Genomic DNA, 23,059 nt, shown 5'->3' on the forward strand with positions numbered 1-23,059 from the left:
TAGAATCTCAGGGTTGTTTTGATTTGCATTTCTCTGATGATTAAGGATGTTTAACCTTTTTTCAGGTGCTTCTCTGCCATTCGGTATTCCTCAGGTTAGAATTCTTTGTTCAGTTCTGAGCCCCATTTTTTAATGGGGTTATTTGATTTTTCTGGAGTCCACCCTCTTGAGTTCTTTGTATATATTGGATATTAGTCCCCTATCTGATTTATGATAGGTAAAGATTCTTTCCCAATCTGTTGGTGGTCTTTTTGTTTTATTTAAGGTGTCTTTTGCCTTGTAGAAGCTTTGCAGTTTCATGAGGTCCCATTTGTCAATTCTCAATCTTACTGCGCAAGCCATTGCAGTTCTATTCAGGAATTTTTCCCCTGTGCCCATATCTTCAAGGCTTTTCCCCACTTTCTCCTCTATAAGTTTCAGTGTCTCTGGTTTTATGTGAAGTTCCTTGATCCACTTAGATTTGACCTTAGTACAAGGAGATAGGAATGGATCGATTCGCATTCGTCTACATGATAACAACCAGTTGTGCCAGTACCATATGTTGAAAATGCTGTCTTTCTTCCACTGGATGGTTTTAGCTCCCTTGTCAAAGATCAAGTGACCATAGGTGTGTGGGTTCATTTCTGGGTCTTCAATTCTATTCCATTGGTCTACTTGTCTGTCACTATACCAGTACCATGCAGTTCTTATCACAATTGCTCTGTAGTAAAGCTTTAAGTCAGGCATGGTGATTCCACCAGAGGTTCTTTTATCCTTGAGAAGAGTTTTTGCTATCCTAGGTTTTATGTTATTCCAGATGAATTTGCAGATTGCTCTTTCTAATTCATCTTAATTTGATTATTTCTACAAAGAACTGGTTTCAAAATTCATGTAAACAAGTACCATGGATTAGCAACCAGATATATTTGCCAGAACACAAAATAACTTAGCCTGGTTATCATATAATTTCTTGCTAATATATTTTAAAGACTTTTCTACAACTTCTTCCTCTTTATGTTTTTGTACATTTATTCATACCCAGGAGAACCCAGCAGAAAAGGAGGTAGAGTATGAAAGACACAGTAGGGATGGAGATGACCAGGATAACAAGGCCCTATATTTCAGCTAATCAAGTCTTGTATGAACTAAGGCTGAAGTAACAAGCACAGAGTCTGGTCCTACATGGGTCTATACAAGGTCCTCTGTATATATATTAGTGCTTTCAATTGAGTAATTTCTCAGGAGAAAATGTGTGTGAAAAATTGGGTCTCTTATTCTTGTGATTTCTCAAGCTTTTTTCTTTTGGTTGGTTTGCCTTATATAACTTTGCTGTGATGATTCTGTCTTATCTTACTGCATACTATATATAGTTTCGGTGTTATATCTTAGAAGCCTGTCCTTTTCTAATAAGAACCAGAAAGGAGTGGATCTGTATGGGAAGGGAGGTTGAGTCAAAACTAGGACAATTAGAAGGAAAATTAAATGTACTCTGAGTATTGTGTATGAGAAAAGAATATTTTCAATAAAAGGTTCAAATTATGAAAATTTGAAAAGTAATTAGAAAAATCATGACATCATTGTCAATATTCATGTCAATATAACATCTATTTTTGTTCTTACTCTGCAAGGTATAGTTAATCAGACACTTACTCCAAAATCTTGTTTCTGTTATAAGCATTTTTATGACTATACAGATGTTTTCCAAATTACCAGGCACCAACATACAATATTTACTTCACAATGGTACAAAACGTAGTCCCTAGTCAATGGTCATAAATGTGAAGACATAATACTCTAGAGTGAACTGTTTTCTTAGATGATGTTTGATAAGTGAGAGGTGTATTTACTTTGATATGATACTTAGCATATTAACTGTTTATCGGGAATTAATTCCACGGTACAGTTAGTTACATTGTGTATTTCCCTAGGAATTTGTGAAAATGCTAAATTAGTATACTGTCAGGCCTCAAATGGATAGCCATTGCCTCTTACTAGAGCTGGCCCCTCTTCTTTATGTTGGATAATTTAACTGTCTTTTGTCAGAACCCTACCACTCAAGTAAAATCAGGTCCAGAGATAAATCAGTGTCTGATTCATAGAGGAGTTAATTATGCCAGATGTATAGGAGATGAGGTAAGATTTTATATTTCACACTTTCATTATACTGAAAAAAAAACTTGTCATGTTTCTTTCTATACCAGTTGATAGCAAATTTCTTTTGTTGCACTTTTGTTTTGTAATTTATTTCTTTTTTGAATAAGAACTACGTCTGCTCTGAAAAAAATGACTCACTGGGTAAGAACATGTGGCATGTGATGTATTACTTTTTCAAAGATGTAAAGAATAAAATAGACATTGGAATCCAGCTGTTACCCAGTGTCTCATCAATCCCTTTTGCTCCCCCCTACTCTCCTGTAGCATTATAGAAACAAAAGAAACCAGGAATTTGTCTAGCTTCATCAGTAGCAACCCATAATTTGTGTTTCTACATCGTTGTTACAGATTCTGATTTGACTCAATATAGATGATGCCCAGTCACATCATGGGTTATATTCATTATACAAAAAAAAGGAGGCATTTGGGTCTAATAAACTAAACATGATTCGTTATTTTGGGAGGAAACAGCCTCAAATGGCTTCTGCTTTTCTTGATGAAATTAGGAAAGTGTCAGCTTGAGGAAAGCAGCATCAATTAATAAGTGATTTTCTCCATTCAGGTCAAAATAAAATAACCCTGAAACAAAGGCATACTTTTAGCAAGATGCCTAATCCCCTATTGAGAACTCAGCCACTAGTGTACACTAGTTAAAAAACCTAAAAGGACTCAGTGATTAGGAATATAGATCTTCAACGTGAAGGGGATTTATTATAGCTTGAAAAGGTAACTAATGATTGTTTTAAAATATCCACTGTTAGGAAATCTTGTTACAGTTCTTAAAAATGGGTTTTTCTGACAGCTCATACATTGTCTAAGTCAATAAGAAGTAAGTAATATGTGCTCTGCATTTTAGAAAAGAGGCTCTAGGGCCTGAAATTGTTCTTATGAGAACAGAATTGCTTCCTGTGATTTGCTGAACATGCACGGTATTGTAAACACTAAATCTCTGAGCAGAATAATTAAAAAGCAAGAATCTATTTGTCTGAAAACCATATTGATTAATGCAGATGATCTCCTGATTTGAGTATTTGTTTAGTACTAATTAAAATCCTTTCTTACAATCTCCAGGTTTATATTTTGCTCCAAGTTCATTCCCATGAGAGATAATTTACCTCAAAGATTTCAATCTGAAAATTAATTTCAGGGAATAAAAACTATCATAATGTAATGTTACCTCTGTATCTGTGCTCTCAATAGTTTATTCAAATTATTCCTAGAGTATTGTGTAGGGAGAGAAAGGGAAGGCAGCATGTATTAATGATTTTCTTGAGAAATTTATTTCTTGATATTCCTGTACTTGCTTTTCAAACTGGCTTCTAAGTAGGCAAGATGTGAAAAATAATTCTAGTTACACACAAAACATTCATTTTAGAAGAGCCTGTCTCCTCTTCCAACACCTTTTCCTTGGTCCTTCCTTTGCCCTTTTCTGCTATGACATCTATACTAACTCAGCAAAAGGCCAACCAGCTAATCATAGCCAGTTAAATCCAACCCCACTTCTGTGTATAGGCATGCAAAGCTAGTGGGAAATATTCATGGTCATGAATAATACAATGCCCTATCTTATGTTCACATATTGTTGCCTGGCTTGTGGCACTTTTTAGCTCGTAAGGAAAACTGAGAATTGAGGTTTTGATGGAGAAGAAGACAGTCCTAGGCATGCCTCTAGAGGTTACACTGTTCCCTGGAGATTTTATTTTAATTTAACTTTTCTGTTTACCATATGATGGTTTGCCTACCGAGAAGCTTGTTTCAGCAATGTCCAGAGCAGATAGAAGGAACAGATGTGGGCTAATAATATCTCTGACATTGTGAGCTGAAATAAATCTCAACTCCCTTAAGATGTCCATTAATCCCACACCACAGACTTGTCATGTTTTCAAGCTTAGAATACTTTTAGCTTCTCAGAATATTTACCCAGCAAAGAGCTTGTTTTAGAATTGAAGTTTTAGTAATTATGTAAGCCGATTCCACTAATAGATTTCTTTTTATGAATCATTTATATCTATATTTATAATTGTCAATAATAAGAGCCTAAACATACCAAGACTTTATTTTTAAAAATCTTTCTTGCTTGCTTGCTTGCTTGCTTTATTCAAGTTATACTCCAATACAGTGCTATCTGATCTCCCAGTCCCCCTACCTCCAGAGCTTTCCTTCATTCCCATTTCCATTCTCCTCTGAAAAGGTGAAGCTTCCATACCCTGGAAATCACCCCACCCTGGCACATCAGGACACTTCAGGGCTATGCAAATCTTCTCCAACTGTGACCAGAAAAGGCAGTCCAATTAGTGGAACAGGATCCACAGGCAGGCAACAAATTTGGAGACAGTTTCCACTATAGTTGTTGAGGAACCTAATGAAAAACAAGTTGTATGTTTGCTACATATGTGCAGAGGCATAGGTCTAGGCCATGTATGCTCTTTGGTTGATGGTTCAGTCACCGGGAACTCATGAGGGTCCAGGATAGTTGACTCTGTGGCTTTTCCTTTGGCATCCATGTCCTCTTCATGTCCCTCAATCCATCCTCCATCTTTTCTACAAGACTCCACAAGGTCCATCTAATATTTGGCTGTAGGCCTCTAATTCTGTTTCCTTTGGCTATTGGGTAGAACCACTTGGAGGACTGTTATGCTAGGCTCCTTTATGGAAGCATAACAAAGCACTATTAATAGTAACAGAAATTGTTTCTTTCCCATGGGATTGGTCTCAAGTTGGGCCAGTCATTAGTTGGCCATTTCCTCTGTCTCTGCTTCTGTATTTGTCCCTGCAACTCTTCTAGGCAGGTCATATTTTAAGTTGAAGAATTTATTGGTAGATTTCTGTCCTTATCACTCCACAGGGAGTCCTGCCTGTCTACACTGGTAGCCACTTCAGGCTCCATCTCCCCCACTGCAAGAAATCTCAGCAAGAGTCACCCTATTGATTCCCTGAGGCTTCCTCAGACTGTGTCAGGTCTCTGGCTCACTCTAGCGCTCCCCCTGCCAGTGCACCCTTCCCCTCTGATGTCTGTTCCCTCTCCCCTGCTTTCTGCACACTTGATCCCCATGCTCAGTCCCCTCCCCATTCCTCCTCACACCCTCACTCCCTCCACCTCTGAGATCTATTCTATTTTCCCTGTTGGGAAAGATTAAAGATTTCTCCCTTGGACTCTCTATTGTTATTAGGCTTCCTAATATGTCTGTGGAGTGTAGCATGTGTATTCTGTACTTTACTTGATGGCTAATATCCACTTATAACTGAGTTCATACCATGCATGTCCTTTTGGGACTGGGTTAGCTCACTCAGGAAGATATTCTCAAAATCTATCCATTTGCCTGCAAAATTCATGATGTCCTTGTTTTTAATATTTGCATAGTACTTTATTACATAAATGAACCACATTTTCTGTATCAATTTTTCAGTTGAGGTATATCTGGGGTGTTTCCCATTTCTAGATATCATGAATAATCTTGCTCTAAACACAGTTGAGCATGTGTCCTTGTGGGATGGTGGGGGTATTTTGGGTATAAGCCCAGGAATGGTATAGATGGGTCTTGAGGTGGATCTATTCCCAATTTTCTGAGAAACCACCATATTGATTTCCAGAGTGGTTGTACAGGTTTACACTCACCATTAGAAATGGATCAGTGTTCCCCTTGTACCACATTCTCGACAGCATGTGCTATCCCACGAGTATTTAATTCTTACCCATTCTGATTATACCAAGACATTTACAACTGGCAATTTTTGATACCACTGTTGTTGATCTGTCAGCTTTAGATCATAGACTTTTTCTATGGTTATTACTAATCACCAAAACATAGATGATGGTATTTATTTATCATTAATTGATTGGCTTAAAATGAGCTTGTAGTTTCTTATCTTCCTTATTTCTATTATCATGAGTATTAGTTTCCTAGTAATAGCATGGCTTACTGGAATTAGTAATGAAAAATTCAAGTTAATTACAAATAAATATATAATGGAATAGTTTACAATTTAAAATTGCACTTTTTCTTAAATGTGCAGTATGTGTCTTATAAAACGCAGTCTTTATGCTCTTCTACACAAGTCATTCCTTCAACTCCATCAGGAAATATATATAAGGCAGCTTCAGAAAAACATATAAAAAGGAAAATGTCTTTTCCTAAGCTAATCTTTGCTGAATATACAGACTTTTTTTTTAACAACCTCTGAAATAAAAGCAATTGTATATGAGTCAGAGGACAATAAAAATGACCAAGATAATAGTTGAATATTATATTTTGGAAATTGAAGACTGGGTTTCCTTTACTTAGGAAAAAAAACTGAATAATTAATTCATGTTGAGTTTCAGATATTTAGCTTATTTGTAAATAGTTAATAATTATTTTTTTACATTTTTAATTTGAACATAACCACATGACTTAACGCCTTTCCTTTCCTTCAATTCCCCTCCACTTTCAAATTGATAACCTCTCTCTCTCTCTCTGTATGTATATATACATTATATATGTATATATAATATATAATTATATATGACATATAAGTATATATAAGTGTTATATAATTGTATATTATTATATATTATGATTATTATTAATATATAATTATATATATATAATACTTAATTCATTTCTGCTATTTGTATATACAGAATTTATTTTTTCATCCCCTAGTTTTTATGTTTCCTTTGTAAACTTTCTCTCAGTAATATATTAACTATAGGAATTTGAGAGAATAAAATCAAGCATTAGGGCAAAAATAGACTTAAATGTCTAAGATAAATTAAAATAGAAAAAGTTTCTTGTGTCTAAAGTACAAAAAGATAAATGTTTGCTTGTTTGAAAAAGTGTGTACTATATTATATTCTAGTACCATGACTGACAAAAAAAATGTTATTTTATTTTTTCCAGCTGTTTTAGGCATCATAAAATCATCTCAAATAGTTGTTTAAATCCCCTAAGAACCTTCCACTCAAACCAGAAAACAAATGGCTTCAGTATTTATATATACTGTGAGTGACTTAGGATTCTATGACAGGTCATATTTTTATTATAAACTTACATGGTGAAGCTTTCAACAAAACAATTTTATTTTGATGTCACCCATGTGTACATCGAAATACACTTTATAGCTGCACTTCTTTTTCAAATACAATTGCTCTGGGCTTTGTGAGTGTGTGTGTGTGTGTGTGTGTGCGTGTGTGTGTGTGTGTGTGTTGTGTGTTCTGATGCAATCAGGTCACATTATTACATGAAATACATTTAAACTGCCCAAAGATGTTGCCTAGCAACAACAAGATTTGTAGAGCTTGACTTACACATATGTATATACGGTATTTATCTTCATTATATCTAAATGATTTAAGTTGTCAGCTCTCTTGTGACTATTGGCTATCTGTTAAGTACACATTTAATGCTTGACTAGATTGTGCTTACAAAAAGAAAAAGAAAAAAACAGGAGCTGTAAATTTTGGTGTTATGTTTAAACCTTGTTGCTAACATAACGGCCTATCATGTCTTTATCATTGTAGAACAATATCTCTCCACCATGAGTGCACTAAATGGACCTTACAGAATAGTGAGCTATGTGATTTATTCAAAATTCAAACAGAATTAACAGGTTTATGGTTCAGGATCAATTGTTCTTGAGGGAAATATTGAGCCAAATAAACTGAATAAACAAAAGGAAAAAAAGTAATATCCAACTTCACTAACATCCATTAGTCTTTCAGAGCCATGAACATATTTACAAGCAAATAAAAATTTCACCCTAACATACTTTTTCCCCAATAAATATTGAGCTATGCATAGCCAATATTAAAAGAATTAATTTTAGAATTTAAATGGATGCATACTATAATCTTTCCTACTAGTTTGTATTTAGTTACCCATTAGATTTCAGATATCTAATATGTTGTTTTCTCTTTCAATTGTACCCATAATGACAAAGTTTATAGTACCAAGCAAACATATCTATCTGACTATATATCCAATGTGGATGATAAAATTATTAAATTATAGTATATAATTTAAAATTGTTTTACATTTACTTAATGCATACATATCTGTGTGTGTATGTTTAAAATTGTTTTACTTTGTTTTACTTACTTTAAATCTTGATAGCTGTCCTGCCACCTTCCATTACCCCCTCCCACAGTCACTTACCCATTCTCTGACATGTTCTCTACTGAGAGAATGGAGCTCTGTCCACCCCATGGATCCCCTTACCCTATCAATCAAGTCTTGGCAGAGCTAGGAGCATCTTCTCCTGCTGGAGGCCAGGCAAAGCAGCTCAGGTAGAAGAACTATTCCACAGAGAGGCAACAGCTTTAGGGATAGCACCTGCTCCAGTTGTTTGGGACCCACATGAAGGCCAAGCTGCACATCTGCTACATATGTACAGGGGTCCTAGGTTGAGCCCATGTACGAACTTTGTTTGGTGGTCCAGTCTCTGAGAGCCCCCAAAGGGACGAGGGTTGTTGTGCTTGTTGAGTTTCTATATCCTTCAGGGACCTTAGCTGTGAGTCTTTGCATCTGTAAAAGTCAGCTGCTTGGTGGAGTCTCTCAGGGGACTGCTGTGCTAGGCTCCTGTCTACAGGACAGAGTATCATTAATAGTATCAGGGATTGGCGCATGTCCATGTGATGGGTCACCAGTTGGACTTGTTATTTCTTGGCCTTTCCATTAGACTTTGATCCATCCTTCTTTTCTTTGTTTGAGAAAAGGCTACAGAAAATATAATCCATTTGCATAATGGAATGCTGCTCAGCTATTAAAAACAGAGACACTGCTAATTTTGCAAGCAAACCGATAACATATTGGGTGAGGTAACCCAGACACAATGGGCATACATGTTATGTATCCACTTTTAAGTTGATATTTGTCATAAAATACAGGATACCCATGCTACACTCCACAGACACGAGGAAGCTAAATAAGAAGGAAGGCACACGCAAGGATGCTTGCACCTCACATAGAAGGTGGGATACAATAGTCTTATGAGGGAGATGGTGTGGTGGAACTGGGTCCTGGAAGGGGGATGGGGAGGCGAATAAGGAAGGTGTTTTTGAATCAGGTGCTGGGAGAGAGAGGAGATGGTCAGATGATCATGAGAATGAATGGAAAACTGCAGCTGGCAGGGTTTGAGGGCTGAGGAGCTTTTCAAGTATGTTCCAGAGATCTAGGATAGGGAAGGCTCACAAGAATCAGTAGAGGTGACCTTACTGGAAAGTCACAACAATGGGTATGTGGAACCCAAAATGGTCATTTCCTGTAGCCAGACAGGTAACCCAGTGGAACAATGAAAACACCAACCACCCACAAAACTCTTGACCCAAAGTTTTACCTTTATTTGATGTGTGTGTGTGTGCGTGCCTGTGTGCACAAGCATGTATGTACACATACTATAGCCCACATATGAGCTTACAACTTAAAAGTGTTAGCTTTAGAGTTGGCTCTCTCCATCCTCCACGTGGGAACTCACAATCAAACATATGTTTTCAAGGTTGAGGATATTTTACATTTAATTTAAATCTATAATGAAAGAAAAACTACGAAATACTTTATTTTTTACTTAATAAAATCCATCCATTCATTTTCAAAATAAAACATTAATCTCAAAGCAACTATTGAAATAAAAAATAACAAAGTATATTTTGTTCCTGAGCTTTAAAAATCATTATAGTAATTTACAAACTTTAGTTCATAATAATTCTCATTAAAACTTATAAAATATTTCTATGTAATTGATGGTTGTAGATACATTTATAATCAAAGACATTATGTTGACTAATTTTTTGTGTGTCTGGTCTTGGCGATTAAACAAAAACTACAGTTAGTTAGCATATTCGTATTTACTTTCATATATATATATATATATATATATATATCTTTCAGCTAATACTATAAGATTATTTATTTGAATCATTGATAAAGTTCAACTTTATGGATAGAAAAACTGATATACTAGGAAATAGAATGTTCTGATATCATCATAATTAGTTATTAATATATATTTTCAAACTAAGGCTGCATTTGCATAAAACATATTCATTTTTTTATTAATCCAAGTTGTGGAGTCATATAACCTTGATACTTTATTCAGTTAGTACAGATAGAGTTTTTAAATATCAAGGCAAATTGAAAATTATTCTAATGCTTCATTTACATATTTTCCAAATTTTACAGAGTTACAATCACAGGAAACACTACTTTAGTTCATTTTAAGTTTTCACAGTTTTCAAACTTTATGGCATTTTTGATTCTGAGTTGTAATATAAATGCCAGAGACAAGTAGAACTTAACGAACAATTTGAATCCAATGTCAGATGTGACACTTGATCTACATCAAAATGCTTAAAAATTTACTGATCCTGTGAAAAAAAGACAATGTTATTTTGTTCAGGGCTTTAGAAAGAGAATGTTGTTAGTGACTCAGAAACTATGATTTAAAGATAATGTTTTCACCAAAAGGTTTGATTTTGACCACTGCCTTAATGAAAGGAAAGAGAAAGGAGAAAGAGAAAGAGACAAAGAAATAAGTAGGGTGAAAATGACAAAGAATCAGAGACATACAGAGAGAGAGAGAGACAGAGAGAGAGACAGAGAGAGAGAGAGACAGAGAGAGAGAGGCCATACTCATAATTGAGTAAATGTTCTTCATCTGCTAAATGGCACTTACATATATGCATGTGTGTGTTCAAATATGATTTTCTTTTACTTTTTTATTATTAGATGTTTTATTTACATTTCAAATATTATCCACTTTACTGGTTTCCCCTCGGAAAAGCTACTATCCCCTCCCCATTTCCACTGTTCACCAACCCACCCACTCCCACTTCCTGCCCCTGGCATTCCCCTATACTAGGGCTAAGAGCCTTCACAGGACCAAAGGACTCTCCTCCCATTGATTACTATCAAGTCTACATATGCAGCTGGAGCCATGAGTCCCTCCATGTGTACTGGAGGGACTGGTTGGTGGTTTAGTCTCTGGGAGCTCTGGGGGGAAGGGGTACTGGTTGGTTCATATTGTTGTTCCTCCTATGGGGCTTCAAACCCCTTCAGCTCCTTAATTTTCTTACCAATTCCTCCCATGTCCTTCTCATCATCCATTCTCCAAATACCGTTCATCTTATTTTCATTGCTTTCCTCTTCTTTCTCCTTTCTTCCTTTTCTTCCTTCCTCCCTCTCACTTTCTCTCTTCTTTCCTTTCTTCCTTTCTTCCTTCTTTCCCTCCCTCCTTCATTCCTGCTACGTATAATCCAATAAGTGCAATTAGTGCTATTTATATGTACAAGGGCATGGGGACATCCACTGTAGCATACAAAAAATACCAGTGGTCATACCTACAAAGAAGGATGAATCTTCTTTCTATAGCAACTATTCACAGACAGCACCCCTCAGTTTAAATCAGGTGGCTACACCTTCTATGTCAGAAACTTGCATGGTTTAATCTTACATAGGTCTTCTGTAGGTAATGACAGATGATCCACTTCAATACTCTATTGATTGTTTCCTGACTGGATGCCAAAAGCCAGGTCATAATTTTACGGTAGTCAAATGTGTCCATCTTTCTTAAGTAAGTGCTTATTTTGGAGCCCTATCACAAATTCACAAAACTATTTTTGTACACTATCTTCTAAAACAAGTGCAACTATTTCTTTTATTCATTAATTAATAACTTCATTCTTCCATTCTAGGGAAAATTACCTGCTGGAAGAGGAAGTTAATTTTCTTTGAAAGTATAGCCCCTGGTAAGATACCCATACACCAGTTAGCACCATACTTCCATGGATCTTTATGGGCAGTACAAACTGGACTCAATAAATGGGGAAAAAATAAGCAAAGGACATCAAGTTGGCAGAGTAGGCAATGAGATGGTTCTGAGAAAAGTTAAAAGACTGGATGAGAGTGGCGATTCTAATGCAATTAAGGGAATATCCAAGCAAACTTAAGAGTTAATAAACATGTTTTTACTTAAGAAGTTCTATCTTTCAATCCTAACTCTCACATAATGCATAATTAGTCCTTAACTTTGAAATGTTTTATTTTCAAGTGGAAATGTAACAATTCAGTGGGATAGCATGTGTTGTATAACTAGCATAGTCAAAAAAGTTTAGTGAAATTATTAATACAGTCACAATTCATAACCCTTCTCTTTCAACTTTATATTTGTCATGTCTACTTCTCCCCTCTCTAACTTTTGATAACGTATTTCTCTTCTATTTCGCTTGTTTTATATGACTTCAATGATACTAGATGATTTAAAGTATGGTATACCAAAACATGGTACATGTTATAGACCCACCAGTGTCTACAACCTTAAAGGAAGCTGATTCTTCGTTCTTCAGAAACCATCTGCTCATAGCTCTTCAATTAGGTAGGGGAGTTCATAAATCCTTTGTAACCCTGTGCTAAAATGTTAACTAGATTGATCTTATATAGGCAAACAGAGCCACCGTGAGTTCACGAACATAGTGCCACTCTCATATACAGAAGGCATTGCTTTAATATGGTACTCTCTGACTTACAATATTTCTGCTCCCTCTTTCATGATGTTTCCTGAGCCAAACAGCACAGGGTTTTCACATTAATCTTGGTTGCCCACCAGGACTTGATAATAAGACCCTGTTGTTAAAGACTCCACATGCATTAGTCACTAGGCACAGATAAATCAAGTTGGCACTGAAAAATTCTCACTTCTTACTGGATAGCTTTGATAGTATGGGAAGATAATATGAATCCTTGTTGGGAGAAAAATGTTTAAACTCTTAGACACCTGGGAGCCAAATGAACTGCAATAAAGGCTGGCATGTAAAAATATACCCATGGATGTGACAGTAACATTAATGTTTTGGGTGGTAGGTGACTAACTGCTTTGTAATCAGGAGTGGGTCTTGCTTTTGAGGAGAAAACACTTGTTTGTTACAGAAGCAAGAAACCTTAGTTCAGATTTGAAACTACTTTCATTTTGATGAATGCAGAAGCCAACCTCTAACTTCATCCCCTCTAACATTGATTATTGCAGGTCTCTGATCATAGGGAAATGTCTTTGTGAAGTGGATGATGATCAGTGCATAAATTCCCAGCTAAGCTAAGTGTAGGAATTAGGGTCAGTGGCATCTCAGCCAAATTTGGGGCATTATAGCATAACTATCCTCACGTGATATTGATTTTTATACTTCTGTAGTCCATAAATGTGAAGAAACAAATTGTATGGTTTGAAGAAGTTCATAGGAATTACTGTAGTCTGACTATTTTTCAAAAATAAAAATAAAATAACTGTGTGAATGCTAAAGTTTTGGTAGTGACTCAAGGTTAGACTGCCTGTCTAATGCGTAGAAACATGAGTTTCTAAGTTCTTACATCTAATCTTACACTTTTCCTTACACCAGCACAGTGGCAAATGCATCATAATCCTGTACTCTAAAGAAGGTTGTAAAAGGGTGATTGAGTTTGTAGATATTCCTTCCAGACAATAAGACCTTGTATCCAAATTAAGAGAAGGGAGGTAGACTCTAGAGATAAAATACAAACAGAAAGCCCAAGTTGAAACAGATGAGACTGTTTAGGGAAGATACTTGCTTCAAAACACTTAAAGATTACTAAGGGAAGAAAATCAAGAACATACACTGTTATTATAATTACTGTGCACTGAAGTATAAATCCAAAAGGCCACTGCACTTTCAAAATCTAACAGCTCAGTTATGCTCATCACAATTCTGCTTTGGTTGCTGGTGCATAGCAAAGGTCTAATATTACTGGAGGATTTATCCACGAATACAATGTTGGAACTTGTATATAATATTAACTTCAGCTCAAGCTTCTCAAACTTTTGGGTGATCCCGATTCTTAGGTGCCAATCTTAATTTCCATATTCCATGGCTTATTTGAAAGCCTGGCTTTTAAATGGAGGCTGAATTAGCTTAAATATTAAGGGTTTTTTTTTTAAACCTTTGACTCTTTGAATAAATTAGATAGATAATCAAACCACGATAAATATCATAGTAATAGAATATTTCAAATAAGCAAATCCTCTGTTGAATAATGCAAAAGATGGTTTATTCATTTTCCATTCCTTAATTTAGAAACATTTTCTAATATACAGGAAAGGGACTGGCTAGAACTGAAATCACAGAATTTGATCGCCAACATTGATAAGATCATCTGCCCTCTGAAACTCATTACTACCTCCATTTTTTTTTTACTCTTACTAATTTTACTAAATCAGTTATTGCCTCTATTTATTTTCAAAGATAAATCTCTTTGAATGTTAAAGCTCTCACAAGTAGGTTTTTGAGGCATACACTGAGTACAATGAACAGAAGACTCATATGCAGTTTTTATGCAACCACTTGTTAACTGTTAGGCTAGGAAGATCTCTCAGTGGATAAATTATTCCATATGAGCATATGACTATTCATGATTGGATCCCCTGCAACCATGGAAAAGATGTACTCTGGCCATCTGTAGTCTAGAACTGATGGCAAAGACAAGTTGACTCCAGTACTGTGCTGGACAGCCATTCTACCAACCGAGTGAAAGACTCTGTCTAAAGTGAGATGGTAAGTATGAGAACAGGACCAATTGAATGCAAGCATTTATCATCAACAGGTACTCATACATTTCAAACATACTCACAAGAACATCCATGTACTACAATACATAACATATAAAAAAACTGAGTATGATTTTATTAATATTTCATTTAAAATAAAACTATTCAGTGCACTATTATCAATACTCCATGTAACTATTTAAAAAAATATTACACTTGAATTGGTTAATAAAGTCCAAGAGGGTTTGTAGGAGGCACTCTGGCACTGGAGTTGAGCTTTGGGGATGCAAAAGTCTCCCATCCCAGTTAGCTTTTGCTCTTTTCCTTAATGGTTGGTTGGGTCTCAAAATGTAAATGCTAAGTTTCTGCTCCAGTGCCATGCCTTATTGCCAGCTGTAATGCTTTCTGCTATGCTGGTCACAGTCTCTAATTTTCTGGATTCATGAGCCCCAAATTATATGTTTTTTTTAATCAGTTCACTTGGTCACGATGTGTGTTTATAACTATAGAAATGTATCTAAGACAGAGCCAAAGTATGTACTCACATATTATCTTTTCAAGTTTATTGAAGAAATTGATCATGGTTATTAACACATACCATAAAGCTATTCTCAGATCACCTGAGAATCAGCATTTGCCTGCAGGCTGCGTATTATTTAGTAGTTGAAGTATGAAATTCCTTCCTCAAATTGAATCAGTAAGGCATCGTTCTTTGTCCTTCTGTTTATTTCCTCAATATACTGATTTCCTCCCACTCAGTTGATGCTCTTCACAGTCCACTACCTTCTTCTCTGTTAACACTGCATGACGCTAAACGTAGAGGATGGGAGTGAATGGGTGCTCAAGGGACCTTTAGTCTTGTTTTTTCACACAAGGAAAGTCACCGAAGTTCACTATGGTCCATATTCCATGTTTTATTGGCATGAGGAAGGAAACATATTTGTCCTTCCTTGCTAATTCCTCACAACATGGAACAAGCTCACCAGGCTTAGGAAAACCACTGTTTCCAACTGGCAATATTGACATTTTGGATGAGGAAACCCATTATAGACCAAGACTGTCTCTAATCCCTGGAAACTAAATGCCTGTGGCTAATCACCATGACAGCCAACATCACTCTCCATACATTCTGAAGAATCAGAGCTGCCAACCACTGAGAGTCAGTGATTAAGTACTGAGGCTGGGAACGCTGCCCAGAGAATAAAGTCACTGATTTTCCAAATCAAGGATAAACAAAGACTGGCCTTGAGGAGATGAACAGTTAGTCACACTTCTGTAAGGGAATGGGCTAATTATTTATTATATCTGTTTGCTCATATACTTTGTCATGTAAGGTTACTGAGTTTATTTTGTTGGTCTAATTATTGAGTGTATTCAAACTTCAGTGTTGTTCTTTTTTAAATTATGGTTTTTACTTTGCACGATGCTTTGTCTTGCTTCAAATGTGAACACCAGCAAACTTCTGAGTTTTTTTTTTTTATAATAGGTGCTGTGATTATAATGAACTATAATTTAGAAGTTAAACAAATTATGTATTATGGAATATAAGTTTAGGTTTCTATAAGTTCCCAAGCATTGCACTGAGGGACCCCCAAAACTGAGAGAAATCAGACATTTAGATTTAATAGAAACACCATATTATGTCATATATATATATATATAATAAACACTACATATGAAAAAAAGGTTAAGTAAGTAGTTTCAGCCTGGAACTAGGAATCCCTGATTATCTGTAGCAAATGTTTATTCTTCATGTGGGTCCCCTACATGTTGCAGTGAAGTCTTTTGCTGACTCTGTTGCGTGACTTTGAAACCATTTCTCCTAGCTGGGCTTCTTTGTCTTGCCTCAATGGCAGAACATGCAATAGTAGTATGGTGACTTGATGTCCCTGGGTATCACGGGGGTCCTTCTCTTCTCTGAGAGAAAAAGAAGGTGGTGAAGGCAGGTTTGAGAGAGGGCTAGCAGGGAAGGAGGAAGGGGACTATGGTTGGGATGGAAAGTGAACATATAAATATAATAATTTAAAAACAGTAAATTAAAAACTGTATAAGAACAACCCCTCACTATTCTCTAATTATTACTAGATGACTTAGATATTCTTAATGTTCATGTTGCTTAGGATTCTGGAGTATGCATATACTCAATGGAAGTAATTCATTGGTCATCTTGTGTAAATATTAGGTCCAGTTCTTCCTCCCAGAATCATGATCAGAGAAATAAGACTCAGACCCAATATATATATTTTTATTAGATATTTTCTTTATTTACATTTCAAATGTTATCCCTTTCCTAGTGGCCCTCCAAAGATCCCTTCCCCCTTTTCCTGCTCCCCAACCCACCCAGTCCCATTGCTGGTCCTGGCATTACTCTATACTGCAGCATAGAATCTTCACAGGACCTAGGGGGCATCTCCTCCCACTGATGACCAAATAGGCCATCCACTGCTACCTATGCAACTGGAGCCACAAGTTCCACCATGTGTTTTCTTTGATTGGTGATTTAGTTCCAAGGAGCTCTGTGGGTACTGGTTAGTTCCTATTGATGTTCCTCCTATGGGGCTGCAAACCCCTTCAGCTCCCTGGTACTTTCACTAGCTGCTTCATTGGGGAACCTTTTCTCCATCCAAGGGATGATTTTGAGCATCCACTTCTGTATTTCCCAGGCATTGGCAGAGCCCCTCAGGAGATAGCTATATCAGGCTCCTGTCACCAAGCTCTTGTTGACATCTGCCATAGTGTCTGGGTTTGGTGGTTGTTTATGGGATGGTTCACCAAGTAGAACAGTCTCTGGATGGTCAGTCTTATGAGGAATCTATATAATTCCTTCAGTCTCTGCTCCAAACTTGTCTCTGTAACTCCTTCCATGGGCATTTTGTTCCCCCTTCTAAGAAGGATACTGAACTTCTGGGCTAATATCCACTTATCAGTGAGTGCACAAGGGTTTGGAGAAAGAGGAACAGTCCTCCATTGCTGGTGGGATTGCAGGCTGGTACTACCATTCTGGAAATCAGTTTGGCAGTTCCTCAGAAAATTGGACATAGTACTACTGGAAGATCCAGCAATACCATGCCTGGGCATAATATACCCAGAAAATTCTCCAACTTGTAATAAGGACACATGCTCCACTATGTTTATAGCAGCCTTATTTATAATAGTCAGAAGCTGGAAAGAACCCAGATGTCCCTCAACAGAGGAATCTATACAGAAAATGTGGTACATTTGCACACTGGAGTACTACTCAGCTATTAAAAACAATGATTTTATGAAATTCTTAGACAAATTGATGGATCTGGAGGATATCATCCTAACCCAATCACAAAGGAACATACATGATATGCACTCAAAATATATTTATAAATACCTTGGCCACATAGCTAGGCTCTTTGCTGACTGGAATCATAGCTTATGATAAACCATTTTTATTTTAATCTACATTTTGCCACATGGCTTGTTACCTGTTCTCAGGTACCATGCATATCTTCCTGGATGGATCTCCCACATGACTATCTCAGAAATATTTCTCCTCGAGTTGTCCCATCTCCCTTTTACTACCTAAGCCGTAGCTCATAGGGTATTAAATGACAGGAGATGCATTTATACAATACACAAGTTATTTTCCCTACAGTTTCCAAAAAATATATTTTTACGTTGTTTAACCTATTAATCAACACTTAGTACTCAAGGAAGGCAGATCCTGGGACTCAGTGGCCAGTGATGATGACAGCAAGCACAGTTCAGTGAGACACTTTGTCTCTTAAAATAAGGCAGCTTGATAAAAGAAGTCACTTGATATTGACCACTGGTCTTTGCAAACACATGCATATGTATATATGTATATCACACACACACACACACACACACACACACACACGAACAATTAAAAATAGTTCATTTTTGTTAGAATTGCAGAAAGACAATCTTAGTTTTGTTTCTTTATTTGGTTTTGGTTATTTGGGGGTTTTGTTGTTGTTTTTATTAGATATTTTCTTTATTTACATTTCAAATGTTATCCCCTTTCCTACTTTCCCCTCCAGAAACCCCTCCCCCTGCTCACCAACTCACTCACTCACACTTCCTTGCCCTGGAAATCCCCTATACTGGGGCATATGACCTTCAGAGAACCAAGGGCCTCTCCTCCCATTGAGGACTGACTAGGCTATACTCTGCTAAATATGCAGCTAGAGCCATGAGTCACACCATGTGTTTTTTTGTGGTTGGTTGTTTAGTCCCAGGGAGCACTGGAGATACTGGTTAGTTCACATTATTGTTCCTCCTATCAGGCTGCAAACCCCTTCAGGTTCTTGGGTACTTTCTCTAGCTCCTTCATTGGGGACCCTGTGCTCTGTCCAATGGATGACTGTGAGAATCCACTTCTTTATTTGTCAGGCACTGTCAGAGCCTCTCAGGAAACAGCTATATCAGGTTCCTGTCAACAAGCACTTGTTAGCATCCACAATAGTGTCTGGATTTGGTGGTTGTCTATGGGATGGATCACCAGGTGGGGCAGTCTCTGGATGATCATTCCTTCATCTCTGCTCTGAACTTTGTTTCTGTAACTCCTTTCACGGGTATTTTATTCCCCCTTCTGACAAGGAACGAATTATCCACACTTTGGTCTTCCTTCTTCTTGAGTTGCATGCATTTTGCAAATTTTATCTTGGGTATTCTGAGCTTCTGTACTAATATCCACTTATCAGTGAGTGCATATTATGTGTGTTCTTTTGTGATTGGGTTAGCTAACTCAGGATATTTTCCAGATCCATTCATTTGTCTAAGAATTTCGTAAATTCGTTGTTTTTAATAACTGTGTAGTACTCCATTGTGTAATTGTACCACATTTTCTCTATCCATTCCTCTGTTGAGTGACATCTGAGTTCTTTCCAGCTTCTAGCTAGTATTCCAGTAGGATATTTGGGTGTTTGTTTGTTTGTTTGTTTTGTGAATTAATGACTAGTAATTCTTGACAACACACCAGTTTCAAGTCTTCAGCTTATGATTCAACTTTCAGTTCTCAAGTTAATCTGAGTTTTTCTCATCTCTACTGAATTTCAGGGGTTACAGTGTAGTCTTTGGGTCACCTAGACGTGGTTCTGGTCATTCACTAGAGGACAGGTCTGTACTGGGAATTTTGTTTGGAGCTGATATGGACATCAATCTATGAAAAAATACATGCTTTTTAGAGTGTATCATGGAAGGCCATAACGCAAACTTTAGTTAAGATATATACTCATAAAATTTGATGTGGCCAGAGCAATTCATATGAGAGCTACCAAAAATATTGGTACGCTGATGTGTTCTGCATTCTGTGAGAGAAAAGAGAAAAATCTAACATTTCAATACAATAGTTAATTCAACACCTAATATTAATGTGGAAAACATAATTTTGGCACTATCTGAGTTGAAAGTAACTCAGTATTATATATGATCAGTGGTTGAATATGATAATTTGCAACATGAGACACTCAGTGTGATTCATTTTGTAATTTGCAAATTTGACATACTGCAGGAAAAGATATATCTTTACTTAGAAATGAAGACAACGTGGTTATTAATCACCAGGTTTCATTCACAAAATCAGTGGAAATAACTCTTATTTGTAGACACTTCTTATTTTGTTTCAGTCTCCTGTGATAAATTGTATAAATTAAGCTGCACAATGTTGAATGGCTGTAGTCTACATTAAAGCTACATTATTAATATAAAAAATTACTCCCTTGTTACCAATACTTTTTAGATATGAAAAGAAAAGCTTAAGGAGAGATTTTCTCAATCAAAATCTTGAAAATGTAAACCAAATAAAGTCCATGTTTTCATGTTAGAATGTATGGTGCATTTTCCTTTTTGGGTAAAGATAGTTAGGTTAAGTCTATATAATATGCATTGCTTTCTTAACAGCTTTAGATTTTCTCTCAACAATACATAAATTGATATATTCAAATCTATGATCATATAAACATCCTAACAACACTGTGAAAAGCTTCTGATTTTTCTTGTCTTCGTGAGAGAATGAGAACTCTTAAGCTATTAATAATATATATCATTGTTATAGACTTTCTGCTGCATTTAGAAAGCTGCTTTGCAGGAATCATCTAAGATAGACGGTTTGAATATTTATATAGGGAAGAGAATGACATTTCAGCAGCCATGTCTGGATGATAAACATCAATTCTATCTTATGCATAACTGTCTCAGCATTTAATATCTGCAAACCATGCCATGAATTTCACAATCCCAGCTCATGTTCCTGTTTTGTGAAACAATAGGGCACTTTGTCCCAGAGCCTTTGCTATGTACACATTCATCAAATTATGATTATCTGAGGTCAAGCTTGCAGCTACAAATAACATCCACAGCATTTGATAAATAATGTAATAAAATATCATTAAGTGCCCTAGCAAATGGATAATCTACTTTCCTCCCTTCTGTTGATCAGTTATGATCTTTAGGGCTGCACAAATCTCAGTACAGCTTGAGCAATAATGGGCTTGTTATTGAATCTATTAACTTTATATTTTCCCACTTTATTGCACACTCTAGATAAAACAACCAATGACGGCATTGACAAACAATGTCAGTGAACCCTGGGTAAACAGATCTTTACTGTGCTTCTTCCCTCAGCTCTGTTCTAAATGTAGCTCATAGAATTGTTTGTAAATACTAATGCGGAAAAAAAAAAACAACCTTAGTTTATGTTTCTCCATAGACTCTGGCAGACGAAAATCGACATGACTTTTCATAAATATTTTACTTTTATTTCTAGATCGCTACTATGAGCATATATATCATATGGATATGTGCATACTCAGGGGCATATTTATATAACTGTACTTAAATAACACTACTAATAAAACGAAGGTGCAGAGAATATTTGGGTCAGATGTCTACAGTCATTTTGTCTGAGGGACAAGCACTTGTAAATGAGAAGACCATGTATTGCCATTGTTGTGGGTTGAAAATATAGATATACATAGAGAACTAGAGTGAAGTTATATTAAGGTGATGTTGCTTCCCCAAAGAGCAATGCCTTATCTAACAGAAATTCCATTTCCAGGCAAGGGAAATTTCTCTTGACTTGTTGGTCAGAGGACCCCATGAGACTCTCAAAATAATATAGCATTTTGATTTACACTTCTTTGAGTTGCCTCCCAGACACTGAAGTTAAGTTCTTATTGCTGAAGATAACCAGACACAGGACTTGGAAGTTTTCAGCTTCAACAGACCTGGAAACAGCCTCCTGCTAATTGGCACTCATATATGAGAAAGTGCTATGCAAGCTGCCAAGGGATAAATACAATGAGTATCACTAAGGCTATGAACTAACAATACCAAGAAGGGCAAGATAATTCCAAAGCTACAACAGTGGCACTTCAGTCTAAGAACAAACCAACAACAATAGACTGGCTTATTACCTGTTGCTTTATGCCCTAGACTGCCAGCCACATGACTTTACCTACCCTTGGCAGTTGGGGAGGAGGTGGGAGAGAATCAATGGCTCAGTCTCTGAGTCTCTGGCACAGGTGAGAACAGTGCCACAGCAAGCTTATGAGAACACCATGGCAGGTTGGTTTATTAATTCTTGGTGAGTGCCCTTTATACCTCCACCTGTGTCCCATTGGTCCCAAGCAACCATGTCTTCCAAGTGACAATTCCCAATTGGATGTCATTGTCTGCATCACCAATCTTTAGGCTCCCAGGAAGTCTTCAATTTGGTCCTCATGCAGAAGTTGCCTCCATGGCTGTGTGACCCCAGGGTTTATAAGGAGACAGCTACCGGTTAGTCAGTGAGGCCCATCTCTCCTCCTACAACTGCCTACTCAATAGGAATAAATCCATATCTGGTACTGGAAAACTAACCAACAAATCACAGACCCAGTAGCAGAACCTCTCACTGTGAATTTCTTAAACTGGTATATTTCTAACCACATTTAAACATTTAGCTTACACACTTATCAGACATAAGTGTAACTTTAACTTGTCACCAAGAGTAAATTTTTTTCAGCAGATAGAAATTATTAAAGGCAAAGCTTGTCAAAGAACAAATAACATCTGACTGTGGATTCCCCAGGCCCAAAAGATGTATTTCTATCTTATGAACCTAAAGATAGGGTTATCATGGAAAATGGGGAAGGATGTTGAAATATTCAGAGCACCGGGATGTCAAGACCTGAACAATGGCAAAAGTAGTTTTTTGTGCTAGCACCGATAAAGGCTAATCCCAAGACCATATTTGTAGAGGAAAGGAGCTCAGACATCTAAGTTTAAAACTACAAATTCAAGTTTAATACAGTAATACATTATAACACATTATTGTCACATTTATCACTAGTTGCTAATCACTGCCCCATCCCATCGAAACTATTCAAGTAGATAAATATAAAACTATCATCTGACTTAGCGTTTC

General features: G+C 36.6%; 1 protein-coding gene across 1 annotated transcript in view; it reads left to right on the top strand.

Moving 5' to 3' along the window:
* Positions 1 to 23,059, top strand: part of Mgat4c (MGAT4 family member C) — a 708,988-nt gene that overhangs the window by 348,777 nt on the left and 337,152 nt on the right. The window lies entirely within an intron of this gene.

The sequence above is a fragment of the Mus caroli genome, unplaced genomic scaffold, assembly GCF_978045245.1.
Source record: "Mus caroli unplaced genomic scaffold, Mus_caroli_1 scaffold_9, whole genome shotgun sequence".
In the NCBI taxonomy this organism is placed as follows: domain Eukaryota; kingdom Metazoa; phylum Chordata; class Mammalia; order Rodentia; family Muridae; genus Mus; species Mus caroli.